At 42.3% G+C, this 22,612-nt stretch overlaps 1 pseudogene; it reads left to right on the top strand.

Moving 5' to 3' along the window:
* LOC111958802 (eukaryotic translation initiation factor 3 subunit E-like) overlaps positions 1-22,612 on the top strand; it is a 48,173-nt pseudogene that overhangs the window by 16,719 nt on the left and 8,842 nt on the right.

Below are 22,612 nucleotides of genomic sequence, written 5' to 3'. Positions count from 1 at the left end.
TTTTCAGAATGAAAACTGGACCACTCAAAAGTTGACACTATTGGGCAGTGCTTTATATTAGCAAGCTCTTTAAGGGCAAACAGTTAGACAATGATTGAAGCTTCATTAAGAAGTATTAGTTTCTCAGGAACGACTCCCATTTTGTGCATTAATCTCTGTCGTTATGTGATCTTTCCAGCAGTGCACAGTGCCAAACCCCATCAATTATGAGCAGTATACATCCACTTAACATACATTTTTTTAGAATTAGACACTTTTCGTTGATGTATACTTTTTTGGRTCAATGCGTTTTGTTATGAAAAATGGATTTTCCTACTTCACTGCTCGGTTGTTTGGCCAGGGTTCTTTAATTTTTCAAAGGGCTAGCACAAGAGGAAGGAACACCCTCAGTAATTGCATGTGAAAAGCTGCCGTCATTCTCTCCATTCAATTCTCCACACATCTTCAGTATTGGGATGAGCTGATATAGAAGGACTAGGGTAGGATTAAATAAAAATGTTTTTTTTTTTTACTGTGCCAAGTGTTCAGCAGCAGACTTCATAATCTGTCTTTAGTCATCTCGGGGGGGGGGGGGTGCTGTGGTGGACGACTTATTGATTTGAAGCCAGATAGCTCCTTGTCAGGCATCGGAGTGCTTATGAGTTACGTAACATGTTCTGGTGGTCTTAGAGAAAGTCTAACGCACTCAAATAAAGAATCGACTGTCACTGAGAGAACAGGTTTACTAAACAAAGAACTAGCCAACCACTTAGGCTATACATTTGCAAAGTCCGTTCATTTAGTCCTATCTTGTTTGAATTAATCAAATTAGGGATGTACGTTTTAAGTTTTGTTGCCATTTTATTTCCACTAAATTATGCAATTTCACAGATTGAGCTTGACCGGTCACATATATTTTCGGTTAACCATTTAACATCCCTAGTTTTGAATGTTGCWAATTATTCCATTCTGTTTCTCGGCCTGTACGGCTAACATTCGAGAGTCATGGAGGAGGGCTTGGATTAAATCATTTTCAGCAGCAGTGAAATACTTTGGAAATCAGATAATACCAAAGAGGGTTGGGGCGGGGGGGGTAATTACAGTTCACTGAAAGTACTGGCAGTATTCTCGTTACACATGCGTACTTCTTATTTCCTCTATAAACAAAGGGATCATTGCTCTTGTGTTTGTGGCTTCTCTCCCGCTGCCCTCAGAAATCAGTGAAAGATGAACTACACAGAGAATGGCCAAGGTGCAGTAGGACTGTGCACTGCTGTATATAGAGTTGGAAACCTCTTAGGCCTAGAGGGGTGGTAACCTGACTGAGAGGGGAGGCTAGAAAAGTGTTTTGTGTCACAATAGAGTGGTGTAACACTAGATAAGTCCTGGGAATGGACAGCCTGTGACCTCAGTGGAAGGTGCCACCAGATCTTCAATGCTGCCTTTTTGTAAGTCACTCTCCAGGACCAGTGGCTTGTAAGGTGGGTCTGAATGCTTGGCTGACCTTTTTGTGCTATCGTTGACTTTAAAGAGTTCAGTCTTCAGAGAGCCTCGGCGTCAAACCTAATTTCCAAACAAAAATAATCTGTTGGCCAATGAGGTTAATTTCTACTGTAGTAGCACCAGACTCAGTGCAAGTGCTTTTGGTTTGAGGTGTGTTTATTTTTCTATGGTCACACTGACCATGCACCACCTCTACTATTGTGTGCCTCCTTTCAGAAGCCTATGTTTCTTTTTGGGAAAGTTGTTTGCAAATGTGATTAACAAACGCGCCTATGTTTTTGGTGGTAGATTTCGCCATTGTTACTCAAAAGCCACTGTTTACTATTTCCTCTCCACTATCAGTGTCCTGTAATTCCTCCCACCAAACAAGCACAACCAGTGTTTTCCAAGTCTTATTCAATTGTTTTAGTTTTGTTAGCATCTGTCCTCCTTTTGAGCTCTGCGGTATAGCAGACTTGTGCCAAAGCCAGTCTCGAAATAATAAAATCAAAGTTTTACATGTTCATCAGAATGACAAGCATTACAACCAATTTGATCCCATTTTAATTGACATTTGATACGCTCCCTCTGTTGTGAAGATGTCTGTGACTAGTCATGCACATTGGTGATGCTGGTGGCCTCTCCTGAAAAACAGGCTTTGCAGAGACTTAGCAACGAGCCCTATTCTCTGTAAACAGCCTCTTAACCCAAAGCAGTTGGGCTCTTTTTTACATTTTATTTGATTGATTCTATGTGACGCACTCACATTTAAGTATGCTAGCGAGAGACATTGAAGACCAGATGACGGTGGCTCTTGATCGAACATGAGCAAAACCCACATCAAAAGCATGCAATTGATGCGCTCTCTCTCCGCACAGTTGTTTATGGTTTTTAGCTCAGTCTAAATAAACCCAAATTGCTCAGTTATGTTCNTTTAGCTCAGTCTAAATTATGTAGATTATTTTCCAGTTTTGAATTTACTCCTCAAATCATTAGCCTCTCATTTTACATTTCAGCCAGGGCAGTTACTGTTACCAGATAGCCGCTGCCTCCTCTTGACAATCTGAAGGCTCATTTTTTAAATTAAAAAATAATAATTTTACGCCTAAATGTCTGTCTTTATACTGCATACCTGCCCTGCTATTCCCCCCCTATTGTTGTGGACCTCCCATTTTCTCAGGCTGCCCCCGTAAGGTAGAGGTGAGGCTCTACCCATCAAACGTGGGAAAGCCAGTCAATTAAACAGAGGAAGCCAGGCTTGCAAAATCCAGGCCTCGGGTTCTGTTACAGTGTGGCGTAGCGCGAAAAGAGCAACTTATTCATATCATCAGTTAATGCAGGTATTGGATGTTGCGAATAAAGATTGAGTGTCCCGACGGCTCTCCAGCACAGTAAATTTATTGTTGCTGGTCAGTCAGTGAATGTGCCCCGTTTCGCCAACCAATGGAAACTAGGTAACTGCTGGAAAAACCCATGTAGTGAAACTATTGTTGCGTGGCTACTAGTGAATGCCAGGCAGTGTGTAGAAAGCTGCCATAATGACATGAAGGTCTGCTAAACCTAGCAGACAGGGACTTCCAAGGCAGAAAAAACAACAAACGCACCTCTTTAGAGATMAAACTACGACCTTTAAATTGGCAGCGTGGTTGGCTTTTCTAAGTTAAAATGCTAATCTTTCTTATGAGGTCTCTTTAAATTAAAAAAATTAAAATAATTTTAAAGCAATCCCAAGTTGTTGTTTTTATGATCAAAGAACTCCACTGTTGTGAGTGGATGGATGGCCTTCTGCTCCTCTCTGTGTGTTTTACTCTGGAAGACTATCTTGCCGCTGACATTCCCCACTTGTTTTTTTCTATCATAAATATTTTCCACCAGTTATCTTTATGTAGCAGTTCATTTAACTTCTTACGGCTTTTTACACCATTTTAAAGATAAAGTTGTTTATCCCACCACAGTGTCCGATTTCAAAAAGGCTTTACGACGAAAGCACACCAAACGATTATGTTAGGTCAGCACCTAGTAACAGAAAAACACAGCCACTTTTCCAGACAAAGAGAGGAGTCACAAAAAGCAGAAATGGAGAAAATATATCACTAACCTTTGATCTTCATCAGATGACACTCATAGGACTTCATGTTACACAATACATATGTGTTTTGTTCGATCAAGTTCATATTTATATCCGAAAATCTGTTTACATTGACGCGTTATGTTCAGAAGTTCCAAAACATCCGGTGATTTTGCAGAGAGCCACATCAATTTACAGAAATACTCATAATAAACATTAATAAAAGATACAAGTGTTATGCATGGAGTTATTATAGATCCACTTTTCCATAATGCAACCGCTGTCAGATTTCAAAAAAACTTTAGGGGAAAAAGCACACCGTGCAATAATCTGAGTACGGCGCTCAGACACAAAAACAAGCCATTCAGATACCCGCCATGTTGTGGAGTCAACAGAAGTCAAAAATAGCATTATAAATATTCACTTACCTTTGATGATCTTCATCAGAATGCACTCCCAGGAATCCCAGTTCCACAATAAATATTTGTTTTGTTCGATATAGTCCATTTATGTCCAAATACCTCCTTTTTGTTCGCGTTTAGTTCACAAATCCAAGTTCATGCGGCGCGAGCACTAGGTCCAGACAAAGTCAAAAAGTTCCATTACAGTTCGTAGAAACATGTCAAACGATGTTTTTAACATAAGTCTTCAATAATGTTTCAACCGGAGAATTCCTTTGTCTTTAGAAACGAAAAGGAACGCAGCTACCTCTCACAGGGGCGTGCCTGAGTGAGCTCATGGCACTCTGGTTGAAACGGCTCTCATTCTCTCCCCCTTCACAGAAGCCTCAAACAAGGTTCTAAAGACTGTTGACATCTAGTGGAAGCCTTAGGAAGTACAATCGGACCAAATTTATATTATTTTGGATAGGTAAAGAGTTGAAAAACTACAAACCTCAGATTTCCCACTTCTGGGTTTTGCCTGCCATATGAGTTCTGTTATACTCAGACATCACTCAAACAGTTTTAGAAACTTCAGTTTTCTATCCAAATCTACTAATAATATGCATATCTTAGCTTCTGGGCCTGAGTAGCAGGCAGTTTACTCTGGGCACCTTATTCATCCAAGCTACTCAATACTGCCCCCCCCCCAGCCATAAGAAGTAAAAAGTTAATGTGTAGCCTAATAGTCTTCATGTAGCCTAGCGGTTAGAGCGATGGGCCAGTAACCGGAAGGTGAAAAGCTGTACCCTTGAGCAAGGCACCATAATTTGCTKCAGGGGTGCCGTACTGCTATGGCTGACCCTGTGAAACAACAGTCACTGCACCTATCTGTTGTATATGAGATATATCTATAGGTAGAATCTGTTTTTCTCAATCGCTAAGAGATCCCAGCTGAAAWTTGATATTTTTATTTCTGTGGATTCCTTCTCCACCCATGGATCATTTGTGTCTCAGTCCACTCCTCTGGCTGCCCGAAAGAAGGGGTGTGGTGGATTGCGTCTAGGTTTCCTTTGCCTTACAGCAGACACGCGCCCTCACTTCCAGGTTGACTCTTGTCACTGACTGCATTTGGTGTTATCATAAGCTACTGTGGGCCAGAGGTTCCATGAGCCATAGGGTGGAGGTCAAGCTTTGATTAAGCAGCCATAGGGAGGTGCGCAATTGGTCCAGGTTTGGCCGGTGTAGGCCGTCATTGTTCTAAACTGGCTTGCTTAGTTACATTTTTATTTTATTTTAATGGTATCTCCTGACCTTTTGATGTCTGTCCCATGAACTGTTTCTTGTTAGCATCATTTCATATCAATGCATTTAGCTTGCGATAATGGAAGAGTTGTACTAAGACTTTATAGCTAGCATGATTCAACAGGATGTTTTCCTTCTGTGTTAATGGTAGATTATCACAATTATATTTTAACATGCTTGAAAAGCTGTAGAAGTTATTGAAACATTACTCTCAAAGACATGCAGTTTGTACAGCAAACCCGAAATTAAGTGTCCTACTGGCAATGTACCAGGCATAGACTTTGGAAAAGCAATTTACCTGGTTTTGAAAAGCTTGATGGCCAATCAGGGACATTTCCTAAGGGCATTAACAGATTTTGTCTTTGATGCCCCTTTTTCAATCAAATCAAGCATCCAAACAGTCATTAATCTAGACTTGGATTACCCTGGCTCGGAGAAAATTATGAACATCTCCCAGATGGTGTTGAGAAACCCAGGCTGTTGCTGGTCATAGTGCATCTAGGTTTCTGTGGCTGGAGKAGGACATCCGTTGTTGGTGAACTCTTAAGTGACAGACATTTTGAGAACACTGCCTCTACTGCATGCCTCTCCTTGTGCCTTGTTGATCAATACTCTGACGTTGTGCAAAACCACCACCAGAAGTAGTAGCTGCATGCGCACTTCGTTAAATCCCTTCAGAGAGGGGCAGAAGACCAGACACTTTTCAGCAAGAGGGGCTTGACCGAAGGTCAATGTAGAGTCAGAGAAACAGCGATGGTGGTTTCCTTCAACAATGCTAGATGTGCCCTACCCTCCTTCCCGCCATCTACTCTCATATGCGGGTATATCTTCAGTGTTCTTTCCAATAGCAGTAAAATAGTTGCAAAGTTAATTATCCAAATGAGGACAAAGTTATTTCAAAGGAGTGTATTCTGGACCCGGAGTTGTGAACTCAAGGTACCTTCAACCATTTATTTTTAGATAGAATTGTGGTATGGCGATGTCAGACGAGCTGAACTTTGACCTGCTGACCCTGCCCCAGAAACATAACAACATCAAGGTCGTAGCTTGAACTAGGCATAGCTAAATTAAGTGACACATTCCGTTAACTCTAGAAAGGAGGACCGAAGCTGAAATGCATCCTTAGTAATGTGTGTTTTGTCTTCCCAAGGCCGTGTGCCACCCTGCAATTTTTTTTTTTTTTAAGAGTTGCAGCATTAAGTAAATAACAGTAACCAAACGTTTTAGCTCTAGCACATTGTACAGAGAAGCTCACATGTGCTTCAAATGTGCTCCTAGTTACGGTGGTAGTCTGAAAGGATCGCGGAACATCTGCAATGCAGCGGTTGCCCTATCACGAAGTGCAGCAAATTAGGTTTTATAAAAAGCTAAACATTCTTTCATGATCCATTTCTCTTTCTGTCAAGCCCCATTCCCTCAAGATGACATAATTTAATCAGTTTATCCAGTATAAATAAAAGTAACTCCACCGAACAGTTTTGCCTGCCAAAGCCAAGCGGCGGTGGCAACAGCCACTCCTTCACTGACTGTGCCTGTGTGCGAGCACACTGTTTGTAYGCGGAGGCATTTATCAGGATTAGATCTGCCAGTGCCTGGTCATTTTGCAGGTGGGTTGAGTTATGCTGCAGTGTGAGGTGATGCTGTGTGCTTCAGGTTCTAACAAGTATGACATGTCTTTTCCCAGGTCCCGGCCACAGACAGGAACGCCCTGAACTCCCTGTGGGGGAAGCTGGCCTCTGAGATCCTGATGCAGAACTGGGAGGCTGCGATGGAAGACCTCACCCGCCTGAGGGAGACTATCGATAACAACGTAAAATGCCCACTTCTCAGAATTTGACACTGCACTTGGATTCCCTTACATAGATTCGACTCCCTTATTGACCGCTTTGGGTTTCAGCAAAGCGCTGTTGCGGCTTGATGCACACCCCCCCCCCCCTTCAGTCTTGACTCCAGAGGAGCAGTTATGTGGATCTAGTTAGAATTAATTTTTTTATTGGATGGATAGCTGGGAAGGGCGCAGGGGTGCGGGCTCTGGCTTGGAAGGAGAACGTTTGGAAAGGAACAGAGACCTTGAGTAAAAAAAATATATATATATATATTTTTTTAAAGAACTTAACTGACTTGCCTAGTTAAATAAAATGTTAAGAACAATTCTTACACTGTTCCTAGGCCGTCATTGTAAATAAGAATTTGTTCTTAACTGACTGCCTTGTTCAGGGGCAGAACGACAGATTTTTACCTTGTCAACTCGAGGATTCGATCTAGCAACCTTTCAGTTACTGGCCCAACGCTCTAACCTTAGGCTACCTGCCGCCCCTTAAAGTACTCTGAACTTTTTAATTGTCTTACAGTATACTGTGTTGTCACCTCAATCAGAAATAGTAAATAATGACATCTCTCTTCTCCTGTCCAGTCGGTGAGCTCCCCCTCCAGTCTCTTCAGCAGAGGACCTGGCTGATCCACTGGTCCCTTTTTGTCTTCTTTACCACCCCAAAGCAGAGACAACATCATTGAGTCTTCCTGTATCAACCCCAGTAAGTATTTTCTTCTGACACACTGGAGTTCTTTATTAAAACACTGTTGGCTTATTTAGACCTGATGACTAACCCTCAACATATTGGCCTGTAGAAGCTGCCATCTCTACAGTCCAAGGCACAGTGTCTTCACTGATCCACACTAAACCCTTGAGTGACCCAAGAGGTGATTGTTAAAATGTGCCTGCTGGCATCCTTGGGGGGTGGGGGGGTGGAGAAATGATCCCTAAAGAAGAGGCACAGTAGAGGACTGAACCTTGGGCCCCAGGGTTTGCTGCTGGCCCAGGAGAGACCAAAAGTGGTTCAGCTGGCAGCCGCCTGGGTCAGGTCCTGCTAACTGTGGAGAAAGTAGACTCGTTTTTATTAGACTTACTTGATTTAGAAAAAGAAGCCATTTACTCTTAATAACTTTGGGAAGGGGGCATCTTCAAAAACCTACTCTGAGTATTTTTTAAAGTGGTTTCAGTCCATTTTGTTTTTGTGTGGTCTATTTACTCTCGAAGCTGCAAGTTAGTCCATGTGTATTGCAGATCGGAAAAACTCTGCACTGCGTAAAATTTACACACAAACTATTATAATGCATCCCCCCCATTCTGATTGCTGGTTTGTGTAATTGAACCAATGATTGTAGTCAACTGAAGGTATGACATGCCACCACAACATAGCAGATAGGGATGTCTGGTTCTCTGAGTTTTACTTAGTTTTTAAATGTAATGAAMGAAAGGCTGCCCAATAATTAGTAATGAAAAGCTCACACAAACATCTGTTTGGACGAACTTGAGGGAGTGTTGTGTGCGTTGCAATTTCAGTCAAGAAACCACTTAARTCCACAGTGAGGCTTGGCCTCATTCCCTCACCTCTTGATCATTACTTCCTTTGGCCAATGTTGGTGACCAGTGGCTAGGCCTTAGTTTAATGTTTGACCTCTGTTAACCCCACAGTCAGCAGAAGTTGCACCAGGCCTTCCTAGTTTGTGTTATTGAAAACCTCTACTGAGTTCAAGTGCACTCATGGTGAGAATATTGTCATGCGGTGATCTATGATGTAGGTGCAAAGGGGGGAAATTAATACTTTAGTAATGCTATCCAAGCACTCGCAGTTGGTTTACATTGTTCTATCATTTGCAGATGGTCAATGAAATCTCTCCCTCTACCCCTCATCTCCATCCTCTCCTCTTGACTCACACACACTTGCGCGTGCGCGCACACACACACACACACACACACACACACACACACACACACGGGGTCTAAATCGTTTTGATTTTGAAACTCATTCTTGGTTCAATTCTTGTGAAGCGTCCTCTGCAACCAGTATAGCGACGTTGTTGTTCCCTCAGATGCCAAAATGATTAGGTCCCGTAAGTGGGGTAGGGTGAAGGTTACATTATCTTTTTTTCCTCACAGCTATTCCCAGATATGACTGCATGACTCTCACGCAGGGTTGCTTGCTATTGGAGACCCCCTGGAGAGAGAGTAGGTGTAAGTTAATCAGGAACAGAGCATGGCTTGTTGTGGTCTGCCACTGAGTCCGACAACTGCAAAGGGAGAGGAAAGGGGGCTTCTCTAACCAGGTTGATGATCGCTCACTGACTAGCCCGCCTGCTCGCTGCTGATTTCAGACGGCAACATCACAAGTGCCAAAGGCCCCCTTGTCCCTTTAATTGTTACAACTAATTAAACCGTTGTCTGCGGCGTTCCCTCCTCGCTCTGAACAACATGTGTTCCTCCGTCCTAATCTGAGAGCTGAAGGGGTCGGAAGTGGCAGGGAAACCCCACTTCCTCTTTTGAAATGTAATTTGGTCGGCGGAGGACGATTGTGGGGGGGGGTCAATGATAGCTGTTCAGATAAGGATGAAGAGAAGTTATACAAATAACTCAAGTCGAACACTCCTTTTGACAAGGAATGGGGGGAGGGGGGGGGGTGCAAGTTTTTTTTCACTGATGCTTGTTGGGAAAGGACTTGAAACACTGTCTGCAGAGTAAGAATGTTGTCTAGGGTTCTAATCGGCTTCTAACAAGGCCCTCTCTCGTGCTCAGCCCTTAGCAAGTTGACCTGTGGCTGAAAAACAAGGCCCTGAAGGATAGGGTTTCAGCTACTGGGCAGATCCCCTGCTCAGTGATCTGTGTCTACTGCAGAGGCCAGGGTTTCCTTTCCTTCAGTCCGATTATACAGGGGTAATGAAAGGGAGTGCTTAAACCTATGTCATGCGGAGAATGCACTATTACGGACATATCTGTTTGGTCGATAAGGTCAGACGTCCTAAATGCCATGAGCCTAATTGCTAAGTTACTTGCGTACATAAATAGACCTTTATGCCCTTAAACTGTGTGTTGGTGTATGCATAGGTTTATCAACTTTGTATAGCCTTCACCTCCATAAAWATCAACTCGRATCATGGGCCATTGCTTTTTTGCCATGTAGTTCCTCCAGTACTGTTAAGACCCCTGATCATTTGTTCTTGTTGTGACCTTTGTTTTTGTCATTTCAGGTACCTCAATGCCATTCAGACCATGTGCCCACACATTCTGCGTTACCTGACCACAGCTGTCATCACAAACAAAGACGTTCGCAAGCGGCGGCAGGTCCTGAAAGATCTGGTCAAGGTCATACAGCAGGTAAAAAAATCTGAACACATTCCTTACCCCAATTTCTCTGAACACATTTCCTACTAAGTTTCTCTCACCTTTTGGACAGTAACGTGTTAGCCAACCTTAGTTGTCAGTGTAGGTTTGGCATTTTGACACAAGATGTCACCAACTATTAGGGAAAGGGGGGGATACCTAGTCAGGTGTACAGCTGAATTCCTTCAACTGAAATGTCTTCTGCATTTATCCCAACCCCATTTAAAGTCCAGAGAAACCACACATCTATGAGCAATGCAAGGCCTTGGCTGATAGAGTATACTCTATCAGATCTGGTCCTGGCTAGAGGTCTTGAACCCATTACATTTGATAAATGGCAGCAGACGGTCTGATTGTAGAGTACCGATTTCTTCCCCGACCCAACATTGGTAGCTTCTTCAGAGATCAATGGCTCTGAAAGCTAAATAAGCGCTGTCTCGGTGGGCTCTGTGTGATCACTAAAACATGTGCTCGATGCTTGTTCTGTCTTTTGGGTCTTCTTGGGTCTCTCCCCGCTACCATGGTTTGGAACTGTTTAGGGGACTTTTTGAATCTGCTTTTATTCACTGCCTTGTAAATTCTAGTATTTGGTTAGCCATGTTTCTCCACATTTGGCTTTTTTATTTTTAGTAGTGGGTTGGCGACATGCCGCCTTGCCTGTCGAGATAACCTGTGCTATTTCCACTGCTGAAAAACAGCTAGCACACACAGGCATGTGCAAATTGTTAGAAATTTGTTTGTTTTTTTCATTCCCAGGAGTCCTACACCTACAAAGATCCCATCACAGAGTTTGTGGAGTGCCTGTATGTGAACTTTGACTTTGACAGCGCTCAGAAGAAACTGAGGGAGTGTGAGTCGGTAAGTCCCAGTAGACATCCCCCCCGCACGCACCCACCCATCAATTTGCAATAGATTGTGAATAATTTCTCCTTTTCAGACTTCGGTTTTAAAAGTTTAACAGAACTCTATATATTCCTTGGTTTACAGAGGGATTTGGATTAGCCAACCAGCCCTCCCAACGTTCCCTTGTAGCTAGCACAGAAGGAAACACCATTAGGGATCATGCAAGATTGGCTGACCTTTCTCACAGCATTGGACTTGACRATTTTTTTTAATACATGGGGCCATACATAATGGCCGATGGTAGAATTGCAGTAGGTCACTTGGGTAATACAGAAGTCCTCTGGGAAACCCTATGACTCATTGGTCTGGCCAGATTTTTATGATGGCCTGTAATTGTCCATCAGCCTYGTAGTTAACAGTAAAAGCTTTTATAAGCAAAGGTCTATGCAGGGGCGTTCAGACACTCATTTAAGAGATGTGTCATAGACAGTTGTTGTGATAATTTATTTCCATTTTGGTTTGTAATGGCTTGATGTGTACTGCCATTGAAGTAACTGTAGTGCATCAGCTAAAAATAAAGGCTGCATTACCAGCAATGCCTTCGTCCATCTAGGCCAAGTTCTCAGTGACAAAACGAGGTAATAACAAGCCGTGGAAAAAGATCTGGGTGTGTTGTGAGGATCAGGRGACGAGTGGCTTATCTGCCCTTGCCTTCCGTCCTGCTAACTGTTCAATCGCTGGAAAATAAATGGGACGAGCTGAAAGCACATGTCCTACCAATAGGACATTGAAAACTGTAATATCTTACGTTTCACRGAGTCGTGGCTGAACGGCGACATTACGAACATACTYGCGGGTTATACACTCCATCGGCAGGACAGAACAGCAGCCTCTGGTAAGACGCGGGGCAGAGGCTGACGCATATGTGAACAGCTGGTGCACGATATCTAAGGAAGTCTCGAGGTTTTGCTCGCCTGAGGTAGTGGTCTACAGCTTATCATGAGATTCTCGATCTACCTAGAGAGTATATCTGTATTTTTCGTAGCTGTCTACATACTAGAGGTCGACCGATTAATCGGAATGGCCGATTAATTAGGGCCGTTTTCATATCAATTGGAAATCGGTAATTTTGGATGCCGATTTTGCCGATAAAATTAATTTAATTTCGTTTTTTAACACCTTTATTTAACTAGGCAAGTCAGTTAAGAACACATTCTTATTTTCAATGATGGCCTAGGAGTGGTGGGTTAACTGCCTTGTTCAGGGGCAGAACGACAGATTTTTACCWTGTCAGCTCAGGGATTCAATCTTGCAACCTTACGGTTAACTTGTCCAACGCTCTAACCACCTGCCTCACGAGGAGCCCACCTGTTACGCGAATACAGTAAGAAGCCAAGGTYAGTTGCTAGCTAGCATGAAACTTATCTTATAAAAAGCAATCAATCATAATCACTAGTTATAACTACACATGGTTGTTGATATTACTAGTTTATTTAGCATGTCCTGCGTTGCATATATGCGGTGCGCATTCGCGAAAAAGGACTGTCGTTGCTCCAACGTGTACCTAACCATAAACATCAATGCCTTTTCTTAAAATCAATACACAGAAGTATATATTTTTAAACCTGCATATTTYGCTAAAAGAAATCCAGTTTAGCAGGCAATATTAACCAGATGAAATTGTCACTTCTCTTGCGTTCATTGCACGCAGTGTCAGGGTATATGCAACAGTTTGGGCCACCTGGCTCATTGCGAACTAATTTGCCAGAATTTTACGTAATTATGACAGAACATTGAAGGTTGTGCAATGTAACAGGAATATTTAGACTTATGGATGCCACCCGTTAGATAAAATACGGAATGGTTCCGTATTTCACTGAAAGAATAAACGTTTTGTTTTCGAGATGATAGGTTCCGGATTCGACCATATTAATGACCTACGGCTCGTATTTCTGTGTTATGTTATAATTAAGTCTATGTTTTGATAGAGCAGTCTGACAGAGCGATGGTAGGCACCAGCAGGCTCGTAAGCATTCATTCAAACAGCACTTAAGTGCGTTTTGCCAGCAGCTCTTCGCAATGCTTCAAGCATTGGGGTGTTTAAGATTTCAAGCCTATCAACTCCCGAGATTAGGCTGGTGTAACCGATGTGAAATGGCTAGCTAGTTAGCGGGGTGCGCGCTAATAGCGTTTCAAACGTCACTCGCTCTGAGACTTGGAGTGGTTGTTCCCCTTGCTCTGCATGGGTAACGCTGCTTTGAGGGTGGCTGTTGTCGATGTGTTCCTGGTTCGAGCCCAGGTAGCGGCGAGGAGAGGGATGGAAGCTATACGGTTACACTGGCAATACTAAAGTGCCTATAAGAACATTCAATGAGTCAAAGGTATATGACATACAAATCGTATAGAAGAGAAAATAGTCCTATAAATTCCAATAATAAACTAAACCTAAAACTTTACCTGGGAAATAAATTGAAGACGTCATGTTAACAGAACCTACCAGGCTTCATACTGTTCTGCAGCACAGAACAGTTAAGCTTTCTTTACATGCAACATATTGCAGCTATTTACTCTCCAACACTTAGTTTGATCATATGTAAGAACAAATTGAACATGTTTCATTATTTAATTGAGGCTAATTGATTTTACTTGAATGTATTAATAAAAAAAGTGTTCATTCAGTATTGTGTAATTGTCATTATTAACAAACAAACAAAAAAATTGCCACCGGGGATTAATCGAGGATGATCGCTTTTTCTTGGCTCCTTATCAGGTATCGCGTGAAAATCATAATTCCGGTCGGACGCCTCTACTACAACCACCACAAGACCGATGGCGCCACTAAAACTGTTGCTCAATGAGGGTAGAGCTGACCGCTTTCAAGGTAAGCTGCCGCTTTCAAGGGTAGAGCTTGCCGCCCAATCGAAGGGGTTAAGAGCTGCCGCTATTCAAGGGAGCAAGTAGCCTTTCAAGGTAGCAGCTGCGCTTTCAAGGGTAGAGCTGCCCTCAAGCGTGTAAGAGCTGCCGCTTTCCAAGGGGGTACAGCTGCCGCTTCAAGGGTAGACCTTTAGAAGCTTTTGATAGGCTAATTGACATCATGGGAAAATCTAAAGAAAATCAGTAAGACCTGATCAGTATAGACCTCCCAAGTCTGGTTCATCCTTGGAGCAATTTCAAACGCCTGAAGGTACCACGTTGATCTGAAGAAACAATGGTACGCGAGTATAAACACCCATGGACCACGCAGGCAACATACCGCTCAGGAAGGAGACGCGTTCTGTCTCCTAGAGATTAATGTACTTTGGTGCGAAAAGTGCAAATCAATCCCAGAACAACAGCAAAGGACCTTGTGATGATGCTGGAGGAAGCCGGTACAAAAGTATCTATATCCAGTCTATATCGACATAACCTGAAAGGCCGCTCAGCAAGGAAGAAGCCTCTGCTCCAAAACCGCCATAAAAAGCCAGACTACGGTTGCAACTGCACATGGACAAAGATGGTACTTTTTGGAGAAATGTCTCTGGTCTGATGAAACAAAAATAGAACTGTTTGCCATAAAGACACATATTATGTTTGGAGAAAGGGGACGCTTGCAAGCCGAAGAATACCATCCCAACGCTGACGCACGGGGTGCTTTGTTGCAGGAGGGACTGGTGCACTTCACAAAATAGATGGCATCATGAGAAAAAGGGAAGTTATGTGGATATATTGAAGCAACATCTAAGACATCAGTCAGGAAGTTAAAGCTTGGTCCAAAAGGTCTCCAAATGAACAATGACCCCAAGCACTACTTCCCCAAACGTTTTGTGCAAAAATGGCTTAAGGACAACAAAGTCAAGGTATTGGAGTGGCCATCACAAAGCCCTGACCAAAGCCCTGACCTCAATCCTATAGAAAATTTGTGGGCAGAACGGAAAAAGCGTGTGCGAGCAAGGAGGCCTACAAACCTGACTCAGTTACACCAGCTCTGTCAGGAGGAATGGGCCAAAATTCACCCAACTTGTTGTGGAAGGCTACCCAAAACGTTTGACCCAAGTTAAACAATTTAAAGGCAATGCTACCAAATACTAGTTGAGTACATCGAAACTTCTGACCCATTGGGAATGTGATGAAATCAATATTTCTCTATTATTCTGACATTTCACATTCTTAAAATGGTTTTAATCCTAACTGACCTAAGAGAGGGATTTTTTTTTTAACGAGGATTAATTGTCAGGAATTGTGTAACTGAGTTTAAATTTATTTGGCTAAGGTGTATGTAAACAGCTGACTTCAACTGTATATACCAGGCGACGTCAGGAAGGCCATAAAAATTCAGACTCCAGCCACCCTAGTCATACACTATTCTCTCAGCTAACGCACGGAAAGCGGTACCAGAGCGCCAAGTCTAGGTACAAGAGTCTCCTAAAATAGCTACTACCCCCAAGCCATGAGACTCCTGAGCAGCTAATCAAATGGCTACCCAGACTAATTTCATTGCCCCCCCCCCCCTATTTATGCATAGTCACTGAAATAACTCTACCTACATGTACATATTACCTCTCCACCGTTGCCCCCCTCACATTGACATTGACTCTGTACCGGTACCTCCTGGTATATAGCCCCACTATTATTTACTGCTGCTCTTTAATTAGTTACTCTTCTCTTACTTTGTTTTGTTGATATTTTCTTAAATGCGTTGTTGGTTAAGGGCTTGTAAGTATGCATTTCACTGTAAGGTSTACACCTGCTCGGCGCGTGTGACACAATTGTATTTGAAGCCAGCTGTTCGTCAGAGGTATTGGCTCGTGGTGGACTGCAAAGATGACGCTTTCAAAACTTACAAAAATGACTCTCTGGCTTACTCCAACCCACCACTTTGTGATAGGTCAAATTAAATMGTGGGCGGGTTACTGGTGGTTGCTGCTTTTAGCGTAACTCTTCACTAGTGCAGACTGTAGTAGGTGGTGGACTTATTTCATCTCTGCATACCAATCTCTGGTTTATGATCACACACACAGTTTCCATAAGGATTGATGGCGTTCTTCTTTCATGTTACTGTAGCTGGTTATTTGCCWCTAGGTATAGCTAGCTAGAAATGAACTGGATTTAAGTTAGCTGCTGACRAGACCGCGTGTGCATGCGCCATCATGCGCATGTTGATAAAAGGSTAAACGGAGTTTGTTTCTAGTCATCTCTCCTCCTTCAGGCTTCATCTTTGGACTTTATATGGCGYTTGGCAACRGACTTTGAATAACATGTATGTGTACATTTACTTTGCAGCGCACGCGATTTGAGCGGTGTGGTCAGCATGTTAGCTTAACAAAACCAAACAAGTCTGGTCGCTTAAGTTCATTTGTTTATTTCAAGAAATTATTAAATACCATGTAGGTGAAAAGTTGACTGGCTAGCTAGTAGTGCTGTCAACTCTCACCAACAGAAACTAATGCATAACACCAATTGTTCACAACACCATCTACTGTATTGGAGTGTCCCAGACACAAACTCAACTTGGAAGCTCTGTGTGTGCGTGTATACTGGAAAAAATATAAAGGCAACAATTTTACTGAGTTACATTCCATATAAGGCAATTGAAATACATTCATTAGGCCCTTATCTATGCCTTTCACATGACTGGGAAGGGGCGCATCCATGGGTGGGCCTGGGAAGGCATAGGCCCACCCACTTGCCCAGCCAATCAGAATGTATTTTTCCCCACAGAAGGGCTTTATTACAGACAGAAATACTCCAGTTTCATCAGCTGTCTGGGTGGCCAGTCTCAGACGATCCCACAGGTGGAGAAAGTGGAGGTCCTGGGCTTGCGTGGTTACACGTGGTCTGCGGTTGTGAGGCTGGTTGGAGGGGCTTATGGTAGAGAAATGAACATTACATTCTCTGGCAACAGCTCTGGTGGACATTCCTGCAATCAGCATGCCAAGTGCGCACTTCCTCAACTTGAGACATCTGTGGTGTTGTGTGGCACAACTGCACATCTTAGTGGCCTTTTCTTGTCRTCAGGAAAAAGTGCACCTGTGTAATGATCATGCTGTTTAATCATCTTCTTGAAATGCCACACCTGTCAGTTGGATGGATTATCGTGGCAAAAGAGATGTTCACTAACAGGGATGTWAAAAAAAATGTGCACATAATTTGAGAAGCTTTTTGTTTGTATGGAACATTTCTGGAATCTTTTTTTCAGCTTATGAAACATGACATTTTACATGTTTTATTTCTGTTAAGTGTAATTGGATTTGCAGGAAGGCTGTTTAATTTGTGCTAACTAGCCACAGACTTGAATGGAATTGAAGCCTGCGTTAAGAGTAGATTAGTTCTGCAAAATACTCTTGAGGTACAAGGGAAGGCTCTTTGGCAAGAGGAATTACTTCTCTAGTACATGTGGATGGCAAGATTGAAACGCTCTACTTAATCTGTTCCCACCATGGCTGATTTTTAAGACCTTCGGCTCAAAATATTTCACTTTTATTTGATGTACGTTGTAGAACACAAACAAAGATGGKTCCTTGCATCAACAGAAGGCTTCAGTTGTAGTGAAAGCAATTTTAGAAAGGATGCAGTTTGTAGACAAAAAGCTGTATGCAATTGAGTGTCTCTCCTTTTGTAGCAAAACTCGACTACTATAAGTGTCCATGCTAATACGTGAAGATATTCCATTTAGTTATCTTCAGGATTGGTGGGTCCCCTGTGGGACGGTTGAGCTAACATAGGCAAATGCGATTTAGCATGAGGTTGTAAGTAACAAGAGAATTTCCCAGAATGTAGACATATCTGATATTGGCAGAAAGCTTAAATTCTTGTTAATCTAACTGCACTGTCCAATTTACAGTAGCTATTACAGTGAAGGGATACCATGCTATTGTTTGAAAATGGTGCACAGTTTTGAAAAAAGTTATTTAATAAACAAATTATGCACATTTGGGAAATCTTGACATTATGAACAAATGCAATGGTTCATTAGATCAGTCTGAAACCTTTTACACACTGCTGCCATCTAGTGGCCAACATCTAAATTGCACCTGGGCTGGAATAATACATTATGGCATTTCTCTTTTCATTTCAAAGATGATGGTAGAAAAAAAATATACGGTTTTTTTCTTGTCTTTTACCAGATCTAATGTTAAATTTTTCTACATTCCTTTCACATTTCCACAAACTTCAAAGTGTTTCCTTTCAAATGGTACCAAGAAAATGCATTTCCTTGCTTCAGGGCCTGAGCTACAGGCAGTTAGATTTGGGTATGATATTTTAGGCAACAAAAAAAATTCTCCTTAAGATGATATAATATTTCTTAGTATGATGAGACTGAGTTGGACAACTGTGGCCAAYTAAGGAAAAAGCATCAATGGTTATTTGAATCAGAAGCTAGCTGCCCTTTCAGGGAATTTCTGGGAGTAGTTCTGTTAAACGTATCACTCAGTTCAGAATCATCAAGAGTTTAGGTGGAAGACTAATCCACTCAGATTGAAATGCTGTAAAATAACACTAGTATGAACTAGTAATACAACGTTGGTATTAAGATTTCCTAGGTTTGATTGCAGACATTGTCCCTGTGAACATATTTACAACTTGCGGTTTGTTTCATCTACTTCTAACATAGGTCAGATGTTTAATTGTGCCTACATTTGTCATCTGTCATTTAGGGTAAATTTGTGGTTCTTTAATTTACTGATGAGGGGCTGGACAGGTTCTGGAGACCCAYTCACTGGACAGGAATCAGGTTTGGAGACTAACCAGGTGTGCTAATTGGTGCAGTGCCCTGGGTATATTCTCTGAAACCCAATCTCCCAGCTTCATTCTTTGCATACATGAGTCTAATTGAGATTTCCCAAATGATTTGATAATTTGGACCTGCTGAGAAATAAAAGGCTGAACTTTGGGCTATTTGGCCCCCTTCATCTTTGCTTCTTGACAATAAACGCTCTGAATGAAAAACATCTGGCCTGATCAAATGGCTCTCACAGAAGTAAATTATGTCAGCGGTTTACTGAAGCTCCCATTTCATCCTAATCTATTTTTAAGCTAATATAAAGAGCCTCTAGCTCCCCCAGTCTTTCTTAACGAATGAGGAACCTATAACTAAACTAATTTGTGAAGATTCWTTTTTTTATTTGCTAGTTTTTATCTGCCTAATCTGTGCTCGGACAGAAAGTATCCAAAGCACTGCCTCAAACTGATCTTTCCTGTGCAAATGCCTCWGCGGGGGGTGGCAGCAGTCGCTAAATGACATACTACCAACAATATTGTAACTGTATCCCATTTCAGAAAAGACCTTACGCGCCCTCAATCACCAAGCTTGTTGAACACTCGTGCACTTTTGAAGAGCCCTGTAGGTTGGTCTCSACTTCCCTGCTTGGGGTCTTGTTTACAGAGACTCCATGTGGTTGGAGCAGATGCTGCTCTGTGTTACTACTCAGGTTGTAGACCAGTTCTCCTCGAGGTGCTTTAGCAGCATTGTCTTGGGAGTAGTGTSCTGTCAGTCTTCTCAGAGCAGGCCCAGCACACACATACCTTAATCTTTTCGCACAAGACTATCTCCAATGGTCGCCCTGTTTTTTTTATTACTAGAATTTTTTATTTAATAAAAAAAATGTATGCGCATGATGTCAATGTACTCACTGTACCAAAAAGTGATGTCTTATGCAACAGGACAGTTAACTTGCGCTGCCTGCTAATTATCTATAGGCTATGTTTCAACTTGTCAATTTCAAATTATTTTCTAACAGTTTGACTTGAAGTGTGTTAATGAGTTCACATAAGTAGCCCATTTCACTGTTACAATTTGTGTTTGAGGCTTTACTGAGCCAGACAACTTCTCTTCGAGAGCCCAAGCACTTCCCCAGTGTTTCCCCAGATCAAGMATCAAGACCTTGCGCATCTCTAGTTAGAACAGGCCTTGCACGGCCTCCCGAGTAGCGCAGTGCTTGAGGCATCACTACAGAACRGGGTTCAATTCCAGGCAGTCTCAGCTGGGCCGTGACTGGGAGACCCATGAGGTGGTGCACAATTGGCCCAGCGTCGTTAGGCTAGGGTTTGGCCCAGCTGGATTTTCCTRGTCCCATCGCGCTCTGGCTACTCCTTGTGGCGGGCAMGGCGCCTGCAAGATGACACGGTCGCCAGCGTGACAGCGTTTCCTCCTACACATTGGTGCGGCTGGGTTAAGCGAGCAGTTTGTCAAGAAGCAGTGTGGCTTGGCAGYGTCGTTTTTCGGAGGACGCATGGCTCTRGACCTTCACTGCAACTCCCCTGCAGACGATGGGACAAGACTGTAACTACCAATTGAGGAGAAGGMGTAAAAAAGACCAGGCCAAACTTTTTTCCCCCTGGCACARTTTCTGGCTGGCCCATGAATTGCCTTCATTGTTTTCCTTATAAATAATAACTTTGGACATGTGCGTTCCTATCAAAGTGCCTTATTTTCTGTATATCATGTTGTCGTTTCTTCTAGCATACTGTATGTATGGAGTCTAATGTGTTTCTTGTTTTGTTCACATTTTCTCCTTGTGCTCACCAGAGATATGGTAAATTTTTTAAGTCTGTTAGGTCGCAAACTAAAGTTTTTTTTGGTTTTTTTCTGCCCCTGAACAAGGCAGTTAACCTCTCTTGGGTACGTGAGACGTTAGCGTCCCACCTCTTCAACAGCCAGTGAAACTGCTGGGCGCCAAATTCAAATACAGAAATATTCATTATAAAAATTCAGAAAACAAAACATATTTTACATAGGTTTAAAGATGAACTTCTTGTGATCCAACCACAGTGTAGATTTAAAAAATGCTTTACGGCGAAAGCATACCTTCCGATTATTTGAGAACATAGCCCACTAGACAAATCATTACAAACAGTAACCAGCCAAGTAGAAGAGTTACACAAGTCAGAAATAGAGAAAATTAATCCCTTACCTTTGATCTTCATATGGTTGCACTCAGCAGACATTCATTTACTCAAATGTTCCTTTTGTTCGATAAGTGTTGCTATATCCAAACACCTCAGTTTTGTTCGCATTTTCTTCAGTAATCACAGGCTAAAAGCAGACAAACACTAAATTGTATCCATAAAGTTATAGAAACATGTTAAACGATATTCAATCCTCAAGTTGTTTTTAGCCTAAATAATCGATAATATTTCAACAGGACACTAACGCGTCAATTTAAAGGTAAAAAGAAAGCACTCTCTCTCGGTCTCGCGCATGAAAAAGCTCTGTGACACTTTAGGGTCCACTCATTCAGCCTGCTCTTACTTCCTCATTTTTCAGAATACAAGCCTGAAACAATTTCTAAAGACTTGACATCTAGTGGAAGGCATAGAACTGCAATTTGAGTCCTAAGTCAATGGATACTGTAATGGCATTGAATAGAAAACTATAAAACCATTTCGCCTGCCAAATCAGTTCTGTTATACTCAGTCACTATTTTAACAGTTTTGGAAAATGTGAGTTTTCTATCCAAATCTACCAGTTATATGCATATCAAATCTTCTGGGCCCGGGAAGCAGGCAGTTTAAACTGGGCATGCATTTCATCCGAATGCTGCACCCTACCCTAGAGAAGTTAACCATTGTTCCTAGGCCGTCATTGTACATAAGAATTTGTTCTTAACTGACTTGCCTAGTTAAATAAAGGTAACCAAACATTTTGGAATGCGTTTGGATGATGAAGTTCGCATTTATCTTATCGTAAATAAGAATTTGTTAACTTTAACTTGCCTGGTTAAATAAAAAAMATATATTTTACAATAAAGGTGAAATTGAGGTATACGGTTGAAGACCTTTATTTCCCATCGGTGCAAAACAATGTTTAGATGCTTTTCAGACAATGCTCTTTAGGCGTTTGTTGCGTCATACATTCAGTTGCTACTGTCCCGATCACGTTTTTGCCGTGGTTCGCTGCAGGGACCACTCAACAATTATCACATATGTGATCTTACACGCCAAAGGGTAAATCGGAGCGCGCTCCGTTCACACACAGGACCGCCTGTCTGTCGAGGTGGGTGGTTGTGCAACAGTTAAGCTGCTGCACCTTAAGTGCATTAAGTGTGATGGGTCTGCAAACATTTTCACAAAATGGGCTCATTTGAAYGCAATAAAGGCAAGGGGATTTTGCAGACAGACACACGCCACGAAAAAACCTCATTCAATTTTGTGGAGTGATGGTTGAGAGGTAGAAAGATATTCCATTGGGGATGGGCCTTCGTCTTGATGAGCATGTGTAATGCATCAGTTTGGAGTCATCGAGGAGAGAACAAAAGGGTTACATTACTCTGGGTGATACCCAACTATTTACTGATTGTTGTAACAGTCAGATATCGGTGTTGTTTTCCAACTCCCATGTCTTCACGGCAACCTTCAACAGTGAGTAGAAATTGATTTGAAAGGAAGTGGGAAATCCAGTCTTATTTGAATGCACCCCCT

This window comes from Salvelinus sp. IW2-2015, linkage group LG35 (genome assembly GCF_002910315.2).
Source record: "Salvelinus sp. IW2-2015 linkage group LG35, ASM291031v2, whole genome shotgun sequence".
Taxonomy (NCBI): domain Eukaryota; kingdom Metazoa; phylum Chordata; class Actinopteri; order Salmoniformes; family Salmonidae; genus Salvelinus; species Salvelinus sp. IW2-2015.
The sequence above is the reverse complement of the archived record's forward strand: the minus strand, read 5'-3'. Positions and strand labels throughout refer to the sequence as shown.